This window comes from Somniosus microcephalus, unplaced genomic scaffold (assembly GCF_052327205.1).
Source record: "Somniosus microcephalus isolate GS21.2 unplaced genomic scaffold, FLI_Smic_1.0 unresolved_chr1, whole genome shotgun sequence".
Taxonomy (NCBI): domain Eukaryota; kingdom Metazoa; phylum Chordata; class Chondrichthyes; order Squaliformes; family Somniosidae; genus Somniosus; species Somniosus microcephalus.
Genome location: NW_028225179.1, coordinates 17,295,651 through 17,314,162, shown reverse-complemented (window position 1 = coordinate 17,314,162; position 18,512 = coordinate 17,295,651). Strand labels below are relative to the sequence as shown.

Genomic DNA, 18,512 nt, shown 5'->3' with positions numbered 1-18,512 from the left:
GAGAGAGAGCGACAGAGAGAGAGAGAGAGCGACAGAGAGAGAGAGAGCGACAGAGAGAGAGAGAGCGACAGAGAGAGAGAGAGCGACAGAGAGAGAGAGAGCGACAGAGAGAGAGAGAGCGACAGAGAGAGAGAGAGAGCGACAGAGAGAGAGAGAGAGAGAGAGAGAGAGCGACAGAGAGAGAGAGAGAGACAGAGAGCAATGTATTGATTTCTTTGTGGGTTCAATGACGAGACATTTATGAAAGAGAATGAGTTTTAATCTAAAGTCTGTTCAACTCTTGTACAGCTTTTACAGGAGACACGAAGCTTGTGATGCATCTAGAACGAAACTGAAACTAAACTAAACTGCCTTGCTTGCCTTGGTCACATGACCTCTGCTGGTCAGGCATAAGTAATCAATACCTGCAAACATGCTGATAAGGCATCATAATCAAACAGGCAAATAACATCACTATTTGCTGATATCATTACATCTCCTTTTCTTAAAACAAAAGTATTTTACTTTTAACTAACAACATGTTTTCTTTGTATTAATCTGCATTTTAACTGTAACACTTAATGAACTTACATTATCATTATCATGATCAAGGTTTTTTAACCTTGCTTTGTGTGTTCACATGAAATATGTCAATTCACTAGAACTTGAAGAATGAATAAGATATCATTACTTCCCTCTATAACAATAGTCCTTAAATTTGCTCAATGAGTCTCTCAGGGGGCTTCACGTGTCTTGAGGATTTTCTGATTGATTGTCCTTGAATCTGAGTTGTTGCCTCAGATGATGTGTTCTCAGCTGTGTGATCAGGTTGTTCAACAGTATCAGTCTCTTGACCTGCTGTGGCTGGTCCCATGAGAAGATCTCGACGATTTCTTCTCAGAACAGCACCCTCATCTGTCTGAATGGTGTATGATCTTGGTTGAACTTCACTCAGGACAGTTCCCTTCTGAGTCCATGTGTTTGTTTTGTCTTTGAACCTTACTTGGTCACCAGTGTGTCACATATTTGATTTCTCCATGATAAGAGAAGACAAATTGATGTTCTGTTCCAGACTGTTTAATTTTCGGGCCTTTTCTTACTCTAGATTATTTCCGTTCTCATCTCGTTCGCCTTTTACCACATCAAACCCCAAGCCTGCTCCGTTTACATAGAAACATGGAAGATAGGAGCAGGAGGCGGCCATTCGGCCCCTCGAGCCTGCTCCGCCATTCAATGAGATCATGGCTGATCATCCAAATTCAGTACCCGGTCCCTGCCTTCTCCCCATATCCCTTGATACCTTTAGCATTAAGAAATATATCTAACTCCTTCTTGAATATATTTAAAGACTTGGCCTCAACCGCCTTCTGTGGTAGAGAATTCCACAGGTTCACCACTCTCTGGGTGAAGAAATTCTTCCTCATCTCTGTCCTAAATGGCTTACCCCTTATCCTTAGACTATGACCCCTGGTTCTGGACTCTCCAACCAGCAGGAACATTCTACCTGCATCTAATTTGTCCAGACCCGTCAGAATTTTATAAGTTTCGATGAGATCCCCACTCATTCTTCTAAACTCCAGCGAGTATAAGCCCAATCGACCCAATCTCTCCTCATACGTCATTTCTGCCATCCCAGGGATCAGCCTTGTGAATCTTCGCTGAACTCCTTCCATGGTAAGAACATCCTTCCTCAGATAAGGCGACCACAACTGCACACAATACTCAAGGTGTGGTCTCACCAAGGCCCTGTCCAACTGCAGCAGGACATCCTTGCTCCTGTACTCAAACCCTTTTGCTATGAAGGCCAACATACCATTTGCCTTCTTCACCGCCTGCTACACCTGCATGCTTACCTTCAGCGACTGGTGCACAAGGACACCCAGGTCTCGTTGCACTTCCCCTTCTCCCAATCTATTGCCATTCAGATAACAGTCTGCCTTTCTGTTTTTGACACCAAAGTGGATAACCTCGCATTTATCCACGTTATATTGCATCTGCCACGCTTCTGCCCAATCACCCAACCTCTGGGATCTCAGAAAACACCATGAATATACAACTGGTGGATTTGACTGCTGTTTTACAATCATAATTCTCCATTTGTGTGTGTGCCCGTGTGTTATAACTATCAATCAGCAGCCTTTCCTTTCCCCACTGTGGAAATGTAAAAGCGATTGTTAATTCAGTACCAGTTTGAGTCTTAGTGAAACAGCAAAGTACTGAATTTTACAAACGCTGCCACTAGTGTAATAAACACACAAAAGCAACAGAGGGGCAAGGAGAATGTGTGAGAAATGATTAGTGGTAACATAATAGGGAACACTAATGCCTTTTATAAACATATAAAGCGTGAAAGAATAGCCCAAGGAAAGGTGGGCCTGATTACTGACCAAAAAGGCAATCATCTTGTAGAAGCAGAGGACATGGCTGAGGTACTAAATTAACACTTTGCCTGCGTATTCACTAAAGGAGGATGCTGCCAATCGTACAGTAAAGGAGGTGTTAGAGAAATTGGACAGGATATAAATCGATTAGGACGATGTACTAAATTGGTTGGCAGGGCTCAAAGTAGAAATGTCACCCGCTCTGCCACAATCTTCCAATCCTTAGATATGGGAAAGGTGCCAGAGGACGGGAGGGTTGCAAACGTTACTTCACTGTTCAAAAAAGGAGAGCGCGATGAACCAAATAACTACAGGCGACTCAGCTTAACATCGGTGTTATTTCCGAAACACAATTAACCGTCACTTGGAAGAACATGGGTTTATTAGCGACAGACAAAATGGATTTTATTTAAAGGCAAATCTAACCTGGCTGACTTGAATGAGCCAATGGATGAAATAGGAGAGGGTTGATGAAGGTGGTGCAGTTGATGTTCTGTTTCTGGACTTTCAGAAGGCCTTTGATAAAGTACCTCATAATAGACTGGTGAACAAAATTGGAGCCAATGATATTAAAGGAGCAGTGGCAGCGTGGATACTAAACTGGCGAAGGGACAGAAAACAGACAGTAGTTGTGAACCGATATTGTTCACACTGGAGGGAAGTTTACTGTGTCCCCTCAAATGTATATGTGGATACGGTGTCAAGATGTAATGAGAGTGGGAGGAGGCTCCCGTGGAGTATAAACACAGCATAGACCATTAGAGCCGAATGGACTGTTTCTCTGCTGCAGTTTCGATGTAAATCTAATCTGCCCCGAACTGTCACAAACTCCAATCTCTGTGACTGTGACCATGGTGTGTAACCCTTCCTTGTCCATCATTCACCTTCCCACAGCATTCGATATAGTCTCATCTGGCATTCTTTTCCATGTCATGGCCTCCACTGTCCATCCCATAAAACTGATCCTCATGTGCTTCCTGTCCTAGCTCCCTGATCGCAGATCGCAAACCTCCAGCAATGGGTTAACTTTTGTCTTTCTATCAACACCTATATTGTTGGCCAATATTGAACCGATGATGCTGCTTCTGGTGCACAGTAACTGATTACTGTAGCGCCGGAGGCAGATGGGATTGTTTCAATACCTGCTTCTTGGGATTTGCTGGTGCATTGAAATCTCTGTGCCGAGATCGCCTCATCAGGCACCTCCATTGACTAGGCGAGGCTGCATCATAGACCCATAATACGATACAGCACAGAAGGTCATTCAGCCCATCACACCGGTGCTGGCTCTTTGGAAGAGCTATCCCATTATTACCACTGTCCCTCTCTTTCCCCATAGCCCTGTAAATGTTTTCCCTTCAAGTATTTATCCAATTCCCTTTTCAATGTTACCACAGAATCTGCTTCCTCCACCCTTTCGGACAATGCATTCCAGATCACACTAACTCGCTGTGTAACACAATGTTACCTCACCACCCTTTCGGACAATGCATTCCAGATCTCACTAACTCGCTGTGTAACACAATGTTACCTCACCACCCTTTCGGACAATGCATTCCAGATCTCACTAACTCGCTGTGTAACACAATGTTACCTCACCGCCCTTTCGGGCAATGCATTCCAGATCACACTAACTCGCTGTGTAACACAATGTTACCTCACCACCCTCTCAGACAATGCATTCCAGATCTCACTAACTCACTGTGTAACAATGTTACCTCACCACCCTGTTGGGCAATGCATTCCAGATCTCACTAACTCGCTGTGTAACACAATGTTACCTCACCGCCCTTTCGGACAATGCATTCCAGATCACACTAACTCGCTGTGTAACACAATGTTACCTCACCACCTTCTCGGGCAATGCATTCCAGATCTCACTAACTCGCTGTGTAACACAATGTTACCTCACCACCCTTTCGGGCAATGCATTCCAGATCACACTAACTCGCTGTGTAACACAATGTTACCTCACCGCCCTTTCGGACAATGCATTCCAGATCTCACTAACTCGCTGTGTAACACAATGTTACCTCACCGCCCTTTCGGACAATGCATTCCAGATCTCACTAACTCGCTGTGTAACACAATGTTACCTCACCACCCTTTCGGACAATGCATTCCAGATCACACTAACTCGCTGTGTAACACAATGTTACCTCACCGCCCTTTCGGACAATGCATTCCAGATCACACTAACTCGCTGTGTAACACAATGTTACCTCACCACCCTTTCGGACAATGCATTCCAGATCTCACTAACTCGCTGTGTAACACAATGTTACCTCACCACCCTTTCGGGCATTGCATTCCAGATCTCACTAACTCGCTGTGTAACACAATGTTACCTCACCACCCTCTCGGACAATGCATTCCAGATCTCACTAACTCACTGTGTAACACAATGTTACCTCACCACCCTGTTGGGCAATGCATTCCAGATCTCACTAACTCGCTGTGTAACACAATGTTACCTCACCTCGCCTGTGGCTCTTTTTCCACTCACTTTAAATCTGCGTCGTCTGGTTACTGACCCCTTCTGCCAATGGAAACAGTTCCTCCTTATTTACTCATCAAAACCAATCATGAGTTTCAACAGCTCTATAAAATCTTCGTTTAACCAACTCTGCTCTAAAAAGAGAACCAGTCTCTCCCCAGAACTGAAGTCCCTGATCCTTAGTACAATTCTCTCAAATCTCTTCTGCACCATCTCCAAGGCCTTGATATCCTCCCTAAAGTGCGGTGCCCAGAATTGAAAACCATACTTCAGCTGAGGCCTAACCAGTCTGTTCTAACAGTTGAACATCACTTCCTTGCTGTTATTCGCTATTCCTCCTGTAATAAAGCCGAGGACATGGCTCATGGTGTCAGCACTTGACTAATGAGCACTGTCGGAGGCGAGGACATTCACCACTGCTCCACTAATATTAACAGTGGGGTCACTTTAAGCAGATTGGTGACGCAATATCTTTAGGGGTCTTACAATATCTGGAAACCTCTTAAATACATAACTGGTTTGATCTGACTGCTGTTTTACAATTATAATTCTCCACGTGTGCGCGTGTCCCGCTGTGTGTCTAACAAACTCTCAGTCAGCGTCCTTCCCTTTCCCCACTGGGGAAATGTGAAAGCGATTCAGTCCTGGATCAGTAATTTCTCCAAACTTAAGTTGATGTTATTCGCCAGCATTAAGTTATAACCCAATTTGAGACCTTGTAAGATGGAGTTTTCTGCTGTTTGACACACGCAGACTCTGGTATAATAAACACACGACAACAACAGCAGCACCGTAGGGAATCAAGCTGAATACAGAAAGTACAGAGGAGAAATCAAAAACAAACTAAGAGGGGCACGGAAAAACTGAGGAACGATTAGTGGGAATAGAATAGGGAACATTAAAATCTTTCTTAAACATGTAAAGCCTAAAAGGAGAGTCAATGGAAAGGTGCGGTGATTAAGGACCAAAAGGGCAATCTTCTGGTGGATGCAGTGGGCATGGCTGAGGTACTGAATGAGTACTTTGCATCTGCCTTCACTAAAGAAGAGGATGCTGCCAATGTTACAGTAAAGGAGAGGGTGGTAGTGAAATTGGACAGGATATCAATAGACCAAGAGGATGTAGTGAAACAGTTGACAGTGCTCAAAGTGGAAGTGTCATGGTCTGGATGGGATGCATCCTGGGTTACTGAGAGAAGGAAGGCTCTGGCCACAATCTTTGAATCCTCCTTGGATAGGGGAGTGGTGCCACAGGACTGGGGGTTTGCAAATGTTACCCCCTCGTTTAAAAATGGAGCGTGTAGTAAACCAATGAACGACAGGCAAATCAGTCTAGTTCAGGAACCTTCTGGAGATAAATCAATGAGAACCTGCTAAGATATCATCCCTCCTTACAGCAGTAATTGACTCCTTGATTAATATTGCAACACCCCCTCCTCTTTTACACCCCTGTCTTGCCTGAAGATTCTATACCCTGGAATACTGAGCTGCCAGTCCAGCCCCTCCCTCAACCATGTCTCTGTGATAACAACAATATCATACTCCCATGTGTTCATCAACACCTTCAATTCATCTGCCTTACTCGCAAGACTCCTTGCATTAAAATAAATACCATCCAGCCTTGCCATACTCCCTTGTGCCGTTACATATTTGCTCTGCCTTGCAGGCTGACCTGTTTTTTCCTCTATATTTGGCTGTGCATCACCCCCTACTATAGCTCCACTCTGTATCCCATCCCCCTGCCAAGTTAGTTTAAACTCCCAACAGTACTAACAAACCTCCCTGCAAGGATGTTGGTCCCATTCTGGTTCAGGTGCAAACCGTCCGACTTGTACAGGTCCCACCTTCCCCAGAAACAGAGCCAGTGATCAAAGAAACTAAAGCCCTCCCTCCTGCACCAACTCTTTAGCCACGCATTCATCTGCTCTATCCTCCTATTCCTATACTCACTAGCACATGGCACCGGGAGTAATCCAGAGATTACAACCTTGGAGGTCCTGCTTTTTAATCTGCTACCTAGCTCCCTAAATTCTTGTTGCAGGACCTCATCCCGCTTTCTATCTATGTCCTTGGTACCAATGTGAACCACGACCTCTAACTGTTCGCCCTCCCCCTTCAGAATGCCCTGCAGCCGTTCAGTGACATCCCTGACCCTGGCACCAGGGAGGCAACATACCATCCTGGAGTCACATCTGCAGCCACAGAAACGTCTATCTGTTCCCCTTACGATAGAATCCCCCCTCACTATTGCACTCCCACTCTTTTTCCTCCCCTCCTGTGCAGCTGAGCCACTCGTAGTGCCACGGACTTGGCTCTTGCTGCATTCCCAAGAAAGCATCTCCCCCAGCAGTATCCAAAATGGAAAATCTGTTGGCGAGGGAGATGGACCCTGCACTACCTTCCTAGTTCTTTTACTCTGTCTGGCGGTCACCCATTCCGTCTGACCACCTCATTAGACGAGCTATGAAGATCTCAGCTTCGCGGATGCTCCACAGTGACTCCAGCCGCAGCTCCAGCTCAGAAACGTGGATTTCGAGTAGCTGCAGCTGGAGACACTTCCTGCACACGTTTGCCCTGGACACCGAAAGTGTCCCCGACTTCTCATAGCACAGGAGGAGCACTCCACACTGCCGAGCTGCCCTGCCATGTCCTACCCTTAATTTACTCCCTTTAAAGAATATTAAATACACTAGGGACCTTACTTCCCTTTAAACACTACTTACGCTAGAGACCTTACTTTTACTTTAACGACTGGACTGTAGAAATACTCACCAGGTCCTACTTCCCAATCAGCTCCTTCCCTGGTTGCGACGTCACTTTAGCGGTTTTGCAGTTGTAGTTTGACTGCTCCCGCTCTCGGACTCTTTCCTGCAGTCCTGTGACGCGTCTCCTCGATTTTGCTGCACTTTTGGAATTCGCCGGACTTGTATCTGCCTCCTCACTGCTGCCAACTCCTCGCAGGTCCGCGCTGTCCTCGGCCTCACGCTGTATTTATGCCTCCTCGCTGCTGCTGCCGACTCCTCGCAGGTCCGCGCTATCCTCGGCCTCCCGCTGTATTTATGCCTCCTCGCTGCTGCTGCCGCCAACTCCTCGCAGGTTCTCTTTAGAGCAGAAAAATGTTAATTGGGAGATTTAACAGAGGTGTTCAAAATCATGAAGGTGTTTCCATAGAGTAAATAAGGAGCAACTGTACCCACTGACAGAAGGGTCGGTAAACAGAGGAGACGGATTTAATGTAATTGACAAAATGCCAGAGGGGAGGTAAGATAAGATTGTTTTTAGGCATCGTGTTATGATCTGGAATGCAATGTCTGAATGAGTGATGGGAGCAGAGACAATAGTAACTTTTAAACCTGAATTAGTGAAACACACGAAGGGGAGAACATTAGCAGTGCTCTGGGCACAGAGCAGGGGAGTGGGACACATTGGTCTGCTCTTTCAAAGAGCCGGTACAGGCCCGCTGGGCCCAATGGCCTCATTCTGTGCTGTCTGGTCCCAAGTTTCTATAGTATCAACCTCGAACTCTTTGTTCCTGAGCGAGTAATAAACGATAAATGTACCTGAATGTTATTTACAGAAGCAGACCTTTAGCGTGTGAAATTGCATTGGGAAGTTTAATTCTGTTAACCAGCAAACGATGACCAAAAATTGATTAAAAAAAGGGAGAAAAATCGACTGAGTATACTAGCAAGAAACATTTAAAAATTGTAGGAGCTTCTGAAAGTAAGTAAACATGAAGAGTAGCAAAAAGTAAACATTGGTCCCTTAGAGGCTGAGACAGGAGGAATTATAATGGGAAATAAGGAAATGGCAGATTTTAAACAAATATTTTGTATCTGTCTTCACAGTAGAAAACACAAATAACGCACCAAAAATAGCAGGGAACCAAGGGACTAATGAAAGGACTGACATCAACTCCTTTAGTTCCTTCGAGAAAAAAAGTACTTGAGAAACTAATGGGACTAAAAACCGACAAATCCCCAGGACCTGACGGCCTACATCCTAGGGTTCGACAAGAGGTGGCTGAAGAGAGAGTGGATGCATTGGTTGTGATCTTCCAAAATCCCCTAGATTCTGGAGCAGTCCCAGCGGATTAGAAGGTAGAAAAAGTAACCCCGCTATTCTAGAAAGGGGGAAGAGAGAAAGCAGGGAACTACAGGCCAGTGAGCCTGGCGTCAGGAAAATGCTGGAATCCATTATTAAGGGAGGGGTAAGAGGGCACTTAGAAAATCACAATATGATCAGGCTGAGCCAACATGGTTTTAGGAAAGAGAAATCACGCTATTAGTGTTTCTTGAGGATGCAACTAGCCGGATAGATAATGGGGAACTGGTGGATGTAAAATATTTGGATTGCCAAAAGGCATTTGATAAGGTGCCACATAAAAGGCTGCTGTGCAAGATAAGGACTCATGGGGTGAGGGTAATATATTAGCTACAAGGACAGGTTGGAGAAGCTGGATTTGTTTTCATTAGAGCAAAGGAGGTTGAGGGGTGATTTGATAGAGGTGAACAAGATTATGACGGGTTTGGATAGGCTAGACGGGGAAAGGCTGTTCCCACTAATGGATGGTACGAGGACTAGGGGACACAGATTTAAGGTTTTGGGCAAGAGGTACAGGGGGGAGGATGTGAGTGAAAACTTTTTACGCAGCGAGTGGTGAGGACCTGGAACTCGCTGCCGATGGAAGTGGTGGAAGCGGAGACACTCGATGTTTTCAAGGGGAGACTGGATAGGCACTTGATGGAAATAAACTTGCAGGGCTACGGGGATAGAGCGGGGGAGTGGGACTGACTGGATTGCTCTACAGAGAGCCGGCATGGACTCGATGGGCCGAATGGCCTCCTTCTGTGCTGTTATGACTATTAGCATTGATAGAGGATTGGTTAACTGACAGAAAACAGAGAGTAGGGATAAACAGGACATTTTCAGCTTGGCAGGCTAGTGGGGTGCCACAAGGATCAGTGCTGGGGCCTCTGCTATTTACAATCTATATTACTGACTTAGATGAAGGGACCGAGTGCAATGGATCCAAGTTTGCTGCTGATACAAAGCTAGGTGGGAAAGTAAGCTATGGGGGACACACAGAGCCTGCAAAGGGATATGGGCAGTCCAAGTGTGTGGGCAATAAGGTGACAGATGGAACATAATGTGGGGAAATGTGTGCGTATTCACTTTATTAGGAAGAACAGAAAAACAGAACCTTTTTTAAATGGTGAAAAATTATTAAATGTTGGTGTTCAGAGAGGTTTAGGTGTTCTTGTACAGGAGACAAAGTTAGCATGCAGGTACAGCGAGCAATTGGGCAGGCGGATGGCATGTTGGCCTTTATTACAAGGGGTTGGAATACAACACTAAGGAAGTCTTGCTACAATTGGACAGGGCTTTGGTGAGACAACACCGGAGTACCGGGCACAGTTTGGTCTCACATCGATAAAGGATGGGATAAAGACAGGAGGGAGAAATGATCTTAGCTCCAAAAATAAAGTAAATAAATCAGTTTGGGTGGAGCCAAGAAACAGCAAGGGGCAGAAAACATTGGTTGGAGGTGTTTATAGGCCCCCAAACTGTAGTTGTAATGTAGGGCGGCGTCTAATTCAGGGAACTAGAGGTACATGTAGCAAGGGTAATATATTAATCATGGGGGATTTTAAGCTATGTATAGATTGGGGAAACCAAATCTGCAGTAAGTGTGGGGACATCATCTGAGTCAATGGGACTCTCTGACCTTTCTCCCCAGTCCATCTCCAGGACCAGTGTGTATCTGAGTCAATGGGACTCTCTGACCTTTCTCCCCAGTCCATCTCCAGGACCAGTGTGTATCTGAGTCACTGGGACTCTCTCTGACCTTTCTCCCCAGTCCATCTCCAGGACCAGTGTGTATCTGAGGCAATGGGACTCTCTCTGACCTTTCTCCCCAGTCCATCTCCAGGACCAGTGTGTATCTGAGTCAATGGGACTCTCTCTGACCTTTCTCCCCAGTCCATCTCCAGGACCAGTGTGTATCTGAGTCAATGGGACTCTCTCTGACCTTTCTCCCCAGTCCATCTCCAGGACCAGTGTGTATCTGGGTCAATGGGACTCTCTCTGACCTTTCTCCCCAGTCCATCTCCAGGACCAGTGTGTATCTGAGTCAATGGGACTCTCTCTGACCTTTCTCCCCAGTCCATTTCCAGGACCAGTGTGTATCTGAGTCAATGGGACTCTCTCTGACCTTTCTCCCCAGTCTATCTCCAGGACCAGTGTGTATCTGAGTCAATGGGACTCTCTCTGACCTTTCTCCCCAGTCCATCTCCAGGACCAGTGTGTATCTGAGTCAATGGGACTCTCTCTGACCTTTCTCCCCAGTCCATCTCCAGGACCAGTGTGTATCTGAGTCAATGGGACTCTCTCTGACCTTTCTCCCCAGTCTATCTCCAGGACCAGTGTGTATCTGAGTCAATGGGACTCTCTCTGACCTTTCTCCCCAGTCCATTTCCAGGACCAGTGTGTATCTGAGTCAATGGGACTCTCTCTGACCTTTCTCCCCAGTCCATCTCCAGGACCAGTGTGTATCCGAGTCAATGGGACTCCCTCTTACCTTTTTTCCCCGGTCGATCTCTGGAAGCTCTTTGAATCGGAAGGGTTCTCTCCAGTTGGTGCTCTCACAATCCTGTGTTGGCTCACTTGCTGTCGCTCCTCAGTCTACAATCCCTGTTTACTCTCAGCTGTGAACCTTTCTCAATCACTCAGTCTTTCACCGGGAGATCTAATTATGGCAGGACTGAAAATAACAACATGAATAGTGTGAAGTAATGTAATGTAGACTTTTCTTCTGCTTAATAAAAATAACAGTTTGGGTCCGAGCGCTTCTGTCTGATTTTTGTCCCTTTTCTCAATCCACGCCATGCCCGCCAGGGCTTCCAGCAAATCACACTGCCTGATCTCACTGGGCCCATCCTCCCCGGGTTACACACTGTCTGATCTCACTGGGCCCATCCTCCCCGGGTTACACACTGTCTGATCTCACTGGGCCCATCCTCCCCGGGTTACACACTGTCTGATCTCACTGGGCCCATCCTCCCCGGGTTACACACTGTCTGATCTCACTGGGCCCCACACTCCGACCCAAGATTGCCTGAGAGAGGCCGGCGCTGCTGTAAATGCCGGAGATTCTCCGATCCACACTCACCGCACCATCCGCCGCTCCTCGGTCCCGCCGCCATTTTATCTCCTTCCTCAAACTGGAGCCTCATCCGGGGACTGCGAGCAGCACCGAGCATGCGCACTGCGGCCACGCAGCCCGCGCTTAAAGTTCCTCACTGAGTCCGTCTCTTCTATTGGCTGCGACTCGTAGATTGACAGCTGCGCTCACCAATCGCAGCCCGCAACGCCTCGGGGCCCCGCCCACTGTGTTAAAAGGCCGCCGCCAGCTCCGGGATCACGTGACTCCTGATCGGCCGTTCAACCGCCTCAGCGCGCGGGTGAGGTCATAGCCCCGCCCACCCGCGAGCCCTTGTTGCCCAAGGTGCCGGCCGACTGCTGTCCCTTCTCCCCGGGCGGGCGGCGGCGGCTGTCCTTCCCCCAGGGGGCGGACTCCTCTCTAACTCTGTTCTCCAACTGCTCCTCCCCGCTCCGGGCTGCGGCTTTTATAGCAGCCGCCGGCCCCGCCCAGCCCAGCCTAGCCGCGCCTTCTGATTGGCTGGAAACCCGGCAAATCTCCGCCTCTGATTGGCGCGTTTTTCAATCCGCACCAACCTCGGACACCAACGAAAAAGGCGGCTTATAGAATAAGAGGTCGTCTGTGAATCACACTCGTTATTCACAGAATCACAGAATCACAGAAACCCCACAGTGCAGATAGAGGCCATTTCGGCCCATCGAGCCTGCACCAACACATATCCCACCCAATCCCCGTAACCCCTACACCAACACATATCCCACCCTATCCCTGTAACCCCACGTATTTAATCCCCCTAACACTAAGGGTCAATTTATCATAGCCAATCAACCTAACCCGCACATTTTTGGAGTGTGGGAGGAAACCGGAGCACCCGGAGAAAACCCACGCAAACACGGGGAGAATGTGCAAACTCCACACAGACAGTCGCCCGAGGCCGGATTCGAACCCGGGTCCCTGGCGCTGTGAGGCAACAGTGTTAACCACTATGCCACCTTCTCCGCGAAAGTTGCTAAGCACGGGGTAGAACACTTCATCCCCACCACAGGCACACCGGTGTATGCCCACGCCCGCAGGCTGGACCCGGCCAAGCTGGAGATCGCGCGGGCCGAGTTCGCCACAATGGAACAGCTCGGCATCATCCGCCGCTCCAACAGCCCCTGGGCCTCCCCACTCCACATCGTCACCAAACCCGACGGGGGATGGCGCCCCTGCGGGGACTACTGGCGCCTAAATGACGCCACCACGCCGGATCGGTACCCCATACCGCACAGTCAAGACTTCTTGGCTAGACTGGCCGGCCGCTCAGTCTTCTCCAAAGTCGGCCTGGTGCGCGGTTACCATCAGGTGCAAGTCCACCCCACGGACGTTCCCAAAACAGCCATAATCACCCCTTTTGGGCTATTAGAGTTCCTCCGAATGCCCTTCAGCCTCAGAAACGCGGCCCAGGCCTTCCAGCGGCTCATGGACTCGGTGCTCCGGGACCTGAAGTTCCTCTTTGTCTACCTGGATGACATCCTGGTAGCTAGTTCCTCCAAGCAGGAACACATCGAGCACCTCCGCACCCTGTTCCAGCGGTCAGTGAGCACGGGCTCATCATCAGCCCAGCCAAGTGCCAATTCGGCCTCAGCAGGATCGAATTCCTCGGCCACCACATCACGCAGGACAGAGCCATTCCCCTGCCCGCCAAGGTGCAAGCCGTCCAGCAGTTCCCCTGGCCCACCACCATCAAAGGCCTCCAGGAGTTCTTGGGGATGATCAACTTTTACAACCGCTTCATTCCCGGAGCGGCCTCCCTCATGCGGCCCCTATACGAAGCCCTCCAGGGTAAGAAAGACAGAATGGCGATCGAGTGGTCGGCGGACATGTTGACCACTTTCGACTCGACCAAAAAGGCGCTCGTCGACGCCATCATGCTCGCTCACCCACAGCCCAACACCAGGGTGGCCCTCACCATGGACGCCTCCGACCACGCGGTCGGAGCTGTGGACTGATGAAAGGCAGTCGGACTTGGTGTAGTCTCTGACGCCATTTTTGTGTTCAACATGCAGTCTCAACAATTAAACCTTTTCTGTTGAACCTCTCCGAGTTCAGTATTTTTTGCTAGGAGTACGTAGACTCCTACAGCGTAATCTTTCAGGATCCAGCCCAATTACCTCATTCTCCACAACGCAACCAAGAATACACAAACGTGTAGTATTGAAGGTACACTTGTTTTCGTTGTAGGTCAGGTTTAACCTCTTTGCAGTCTCTAGGAGCTTTGTGAGATTTTGATCATGCTCCCATTGGTCGCTCCCACAGATAGTAACATTGTCCAGGTACGGGAATGTTGCTTCCAATGCGTATTCATCCACCATACGATCCATCTCCCGTTGGAAGACGGATACCCCATTCGTCACTCCAAAGGGCACCCTAAGGAATTGGTACAGGCGCCCATTAGCTTCGAAGGCCGTATAAGGTCAGTCTTCTATTTTAATGGGGAGTTGATGGTAGGCAGACTTTAAATCAATGGTGGAGAACACGCGGTACTGAGCTATCTGGTTCACCATCTCAGAAATACGAGGCAAAGGATAGGCGTCTAATTGGGTATACAAGTTTATAGTCTGGCTATAATCGACCACAAGTCTTTTCTTCTCATTAGTTTTAACCACCACCACCTGGGCACACCACGGGCTATTACTGTGTTTGATGATTCCCTCCCGTTGAAGCCTTTCCACTTCCACTTTTATAAATTTTTTATCTTCTGAACTATACCGTCGACTCTTAGTCGCTATAGGTCTACAATTAGGAGCAAGGTTCATGAACAAAGAAGGCGGACTTATTTTTAAAGTAGAAAGGCCGCAGACTGTGAGCGGAGGCTGGGATCCACCATACTTAAGGGTGACGCTCTCATGCTGACACTGGAAGTCCAAGCCTAAAATTAAGTTCACACACAACTGAGGTAATATGAGGAGTTTAAAGTCCTTATACTCCGTATCCTTAACGGTCAATGTGACTTTACAATATCCAGTTACCTCCGAAGTAAGGGACTTAGACGCCATCACGATTTCACTTCGAGTAGGATACACCTTCAATGAACAGGAGTTAACAAGGTTGGGCTGTATAAAACTTTCAGTACTGCCACAGTCTATCAAACACCCAGTAGGACGACCATTAATCTTGATGTCCATCATAGATTTCAACAAGGAACTCGGTATGGGCTGGTCAACCGTAACCGAGGCAACAGCAGAGAAAACATCGGGTACAGGATTACCCTTACACACTTTACTAAAATGTCCCCGTTTCTTACATTTAAAACAGGTAGCCTCTCTGGCTGGACATCTTTGCCTGGGATGTTTAGATTGGCCACAAAAATAACACTTAGACCCATGGGGTACAGCCGCAACAATAGGATTAAGTGGAGGCTCCTTTGGTGTTATGGATGCCTGCATACTCGGAGCACACGAGGCTGAAAGAGACGCATGGGCTGATGCATACACTTCTAAATTCTTCTGGGCTACCTCTAATGATCGAGCAGTAGCGACGACCGTTTTTAAAACTAACGAGTCATTCTCGAGAAGTCTCTGTCTAATATAATTAGATCGGAGACCAGATATGAAAGAATCACGGATGGCTTCTTCCTGATACACTATGGCAGAGACAGCCTTGTAGTTGCAATCCTTAGCCAAAGCCTTAAGGTCCTGCAGGAAATCGTCCAGAGATTCCTCGGGTAATTGCCTGCGAGTAGACAAAAGATACCTGGCGTATACTTCGTTGACCGACTTAAGGTACTGGGCTTTAAGGGCTGCCAGGGCCTCTTCATAAGTAGTGATATCTTCAATTATGAAGTAAGTTTGATGACTTACCAAGTTGGTTAAAAGACCCAACTTGTTAACCGTCGGATCAGTGAATGATGCGATGACGTGTTCAAAACATCGAAGCCAATGCGTAAATTTCTTCGACGCATCTGCCGAATGGGGATCGATATCCAAACGCTCTGGTTTCAATAATCGATCCATCTTCCAAAAGTCGTTACTTAATAAAATTGAAGTGCCGAACAATGGTCTGAATCCAAGAGGTTAAGGCTTAAAACTCAAGACTTTTATTAAGTAAGAACAGAACATAATATTAACACAGGGCAACCATCATTCATCACCGACCCAGCCCTTATGAGTAAAATCCAGCTCTTATAAGTAAGACTCCCACCAATCCAAAGAATCCAAAGGGGCACTCTTTTGGTTGAACCAAACATAAACAAATAGACTGTAACTAATAAAACTTTAAATAAACCTTAACAAATCAAATTAAAATTTGGTTGTCCAAATCAATTATGCACTCCAGTCCCCGCGGCGCCCACCGGTCGCGGAAATACTCGAGCGTGCCGGCGGACACCGCGTGCTCCATCTCCAGGGCCACCCGGGCGCGAACATGGCCGCGGAAGAGAGGCAGGCAATCCGGCTGGACGACCCCCTCGACCGCCTGCTGCCAGGACCAATTGATGGCTTTTTTAGCCTGGCTCAGGAGCAGACCCACGAGGAGGTCCTCCAACCTGCCCGCTCCCCTCCGCACCGGGTGACCGTAGATCAAGAGCGTGGGACTGAAGTGGAACCAAAAATCGAGGAGCAGCCCCTTCAAGTAATGGAAGAGGGGCTGCAACCTCTCACACTCCGTATATATATGAAAAACGGACTCCTCCAGGCCGCAGAAAAAACAGGCGGCCTGGGAGTCCGTGAACCTATTAAAAAATATATTGCACGGGACTTCTCCGTGCAACACCCTCCAGGCCAAGTCCCCAATAGAACAAGGGAGGACTCCCGCATAGAGAGCCCTCCATTGGGGACCTCCGCCTCCGCTGGAAGGCAAGACGGCACGCCAAGGCGTGTCCGGACGGCAGGCGAAGATGGCAAAGTGGAGAGTGTGCAGGAGCAGCCGTACAGGAAACACCTCCGTGTGGAATGAAAAGGCACGGAGGGTATTTCCTCGAGACGGCTCAAGTTGTGAGGCGCCGGTTCCCAAGGGGAGTTTCGGGGCCGGGTGCTGATGAGGAATTCCGTCCGAACGGGGGAAAGCTCGGACGGGATTGCCTCACGTGCTTGAGCCGCCTCGATACACCTTGTGGCGCCGGGGCGCAGTGTCGCTTTCATCGACTCGATGGCTTTGACCGCGAGCTGGACGTTGGCCAAAGACATGCGCCGCGCCAACTCCTCTGGCGCCATCCAGCCCGCTCCTCCACCATCGAGCAGGTCCCCAACTATGGTCACCTTGCCAGGCACAGCCCTGCCCTCCGCCAGCCGCCTGAACCCGCGGTCGTGGAGGTGCGGATTCCTGAGCAGCGGCTCCCGAAGGACAGCCGCCATTCCTGACGGGGGAGAGCTCCGCCTGGAAGCAACGTAGTTCCAAACCCATAGCAGTTCCTGGTAAAAGACAGGCAGCTCCTGCAGGCTGGCACGCGTGCCGCCCACTTTCACAAACAGGAGCTGCATGTCGTAATTGAGGCCGTGCAGCTGGCGGAAAAAATACGTCGCCAGCGCACACCATCTCGGAGGATTCTCGATGTACAGGTATCTCTGCAGCGTCTGAAGAAGGAAAGTCGCAGCCTGGGTGCGAAGGCACACCAGCGCCTGACCGCCCTCCCTAAGCAGGAGACTCAGAACCGCGGCAGAGACCCAGTGCTTCCTTTTGTCCCAGAAGAATTTGATGAGCTTCTTCTGCATCTTGGCGACAAACGCAGGGGGAGGGATCAAAGTGACCAACCGGTACCACAACATGGCGGCCACCAGCTGGTTTATGACCAGCGCTCGACCCCTGTAGGACAACACTCGGAGCAGTCCTGTCCCGCGTCCTAAGCGAGTGGTGACTTTGGCCTCCAACTCTTGCCAGTTCGCCGGCCAGGCTTCCTCGGCAGGGCTAAGGTTCAGATCAGCCATGATCCTATTGAATGGCGGAGCAGGCCCGAGGGGCCGTATGCTCTACTTCTGCTCCTACTTCTTATGTTCTTATGTTCTTTTTCTCTTCACATATCTATAAAAGCTTTTACAGTCAGTTTTTATGTTCCCTGCAAGCTTACTCTCATATTCTATTTTCCCCTTCTTAATTAATCCCTTTGTACTCCTTTGTTGAATCCTAAATTGCTCCCAATCCTCAGGTTTACTGCTTTTTCTGGCCAATTTATATGTCCTCTCCTTGGATCTTATGCTATCCCTAATTTCCCTTGTTAGCCACGGTTGAGTCACCTTTTTTGTTTTATTTTTATGCCAAACTGGGATGAACATATTCTGTAGTTCATCCATGCGGTCTTTGAATGTTTGCCATTGCCTATCCACCGTCAACCCTTTGAGTGACATTCCCCAATCAATGCTACCCAACTCGTTCCTCAGACCATCGTAGTTTCCTTTATTTAAATTTAGGACCCTAGTCTCTGAGTCAACAATTTCATTCTCCATCTTAATTAAGAATTCGATCATATTATGATCACTCCGACCCAAGGGGCCTCGTACAACAAGATTGCTAATTAATCC

General features: G+C 48.4%; 1 long non-coding RNA gene across 3 annotated transcripts in view; it reads right to left on the bottom strand.

Moving 5' to 3' along the window:
- LOC147093712 (uncharacterized) overlaps nucleotides 1-12,191 on the bottom strand; it is a 108,482-nt gene extending 96,291 nt beyond the window's left edge. For 2 of the 3 annotated variants that reach the window (XR_015074724.1, XR_015074726.1), the window contains exons 1-3: nucleotides 12,028-12,191; nucleotides 11,437-11,619; nucleotides 7,629-7,957 (exon numbers count right to left, since the gene is read on the bottom strand). This is a non-coding gene — a long non-coding RNA (uncharacterized LOC147093712). The remainder of the gene's footprint in view (nucleotides 1-7,628; nucleotides 7,958-11,436; nucleotides 11,620-12,027) is intronic. The other variant, XR_015074725.1, reaches the window with a different exon arrangement.
- Between the last annotated feature and the right edge of the window lie 6,321 nt (nucleotides 12,192-18,512).